The following is a 1,976-nucleotide window of genomic DNA, read 5'->3' on the forward strand; positions in this document are numbered from 1 at the left end:
TAATCCAATATACAGACCATTTACTTCGTGAAAAGATGCAGGAGGTTAGTGCGGAGTATACATTTTACACACCTTTGAATAATCCATCTCAAATCATCGTGATAATATATGTAGGAATACCAATGACACATTGTCACAAACTATGCTCCCAGTTATGCTTCGACCATATGTGCTCTGCCAATTGAACAAAGATATAAATATATACATGCAGTAATTTTACCATTTTACCATCAATTATGAATGAAAAGCTAACTACGATTTCTACATAATCTCAGTTTGGGTCATTATTTCTCGTCGAGAGACAAGCAGTCACTGGGATCGATGCAACGTTTTTCGACCATCATTTAATGATCATAATGTGTTGTTTTGTGGAATCCGTTATTATGACAAGCGATTTACCTTACCAATAAGCCTACGTCCTTGGAAGAGAGAGGTGTGTCTCTGAAGTCAAGGCTTGTATGTGAAACGAGCGTGCTGCACAAAACGTGATTTCGTATGTAAAGGTAGGCTACAGATGGCAATTTACCTGGAGGAAATACCTTTTCATCCTAAAATAGTACTGGAAACTTCAAACAACAAGTAATTTAACCTTAGTTTATTTCGGAAGAGGAGTTGAAACAATCCTAAACGGCCACAACAATTTTGTTTTGAACTTAGTGGCTCTATAAATCGGGACTTTTAATCTGGATTTCATTTGAAGCCATGGGAGGCCACATGTTAGAGAAACCAGAAATACGATGTTTGCGTCACCCGTTATCCCAGGTTCATACGGCTACATGGCAAAACAGGATTTGGGTGACGTCAGCGGAAACAGGTGGGTTCTCGGGCTTCAGAAATAACTCGTGCCTGATTTGTTAAAATTTGTCACATGACGGTCCTTTTGATTTTCTCAATGTTCACGATTGTGCTTACTTTCAACTACGATATCTCGGTGATGGGCAACATCATAACAATAAAAAGGTTTGCTTTTTAAACTTTATGTGGGATACTTAATCGCTACAAACATATATTTGGTCTAGAGTTGTCTTTTGTTTTAATGTTAGCATACTCGGAAATCCAATCGATACATTACAACGGATATGTTGTAACGGCGGCCAGTATTATGGTGGGAGGAACCCGAGGAAAACTCACGGCCATCCTCTTGTTGCTGTACCTAAGTACGGCCGGAACCCAGCATAAGCTGGATATTGAACTCACAGCGACCGCATTGGTGATAGGTTTCTCGCTCATTGCGCCGTGCTGGCACGATTTAACCTACTTGACCCCTGCTCCAGTGTGGCTGTGTCGATGAATACATGTATCATAAAAATGCGATTTTATTTGGGTCAATTATTTGGTTGGAAGAAAGTGTAACTGCATCATTCACTAATTTCCCATTTGTTGCGCCAAAATCTTCACTTGCACGCAGAGACAACAGGTACATGTATTGCTAGTGGAAGGGACTAGGCCGGTGCTTGGATCCTTCTTGTCTCTCCTGTCTATATGTCAAACTGACATAGCGTCTGGGCTATGGAAGCAACACGATATGCAAAAATCTAATTGGAAAGCCAAAATAAGCCGTCCTTTACCCTGACGACCGTAGGTCTTTATTTCTGAATAAGTTGTGAGGCTTCGTGAAAAGAATTGACTGGGAAATCTCGGAAATTCCATTTTAGGCTAATGTTGAACAAACATCTTGTGTTTCACAGACGATATAAAGACAAGCATCTCAAATTTCAATGAATGAGTTTTAATCTTTATTTTTTTGTAATTTCGGAGATACACAGGTCTTAAAATCCCAAATTCAGGATGACAGCTGAATGATTTTCATGTTTCATTTTCCCGCCACCCTCTACACGGTTATGGCCAGTTTCATTCGAAAGGGCTAGCCTTTTTTTTCATAATTTCGTTTCAAATAAGCGACAAAACAACTCAACAGCGAGAAAAACTGGGGAAAACAGAAATTAATAATATAATAGACTTACAGCAAAGAGAAT

This window comes from Liolophura sinensis, chromosome 6 (genome assembly GCF_032854445.1).
Source record: "Liolophura sinensis isolate JHLJ2023 chromosome 6, CUHK_Ljap_v2, whole genome shotgun sequence".
NCBI lineage: Eukaryota > Metazoa > Mollusca > Polyplacophora > Chitonida > Chitonidae > Liolophura > Liolophura sinensis.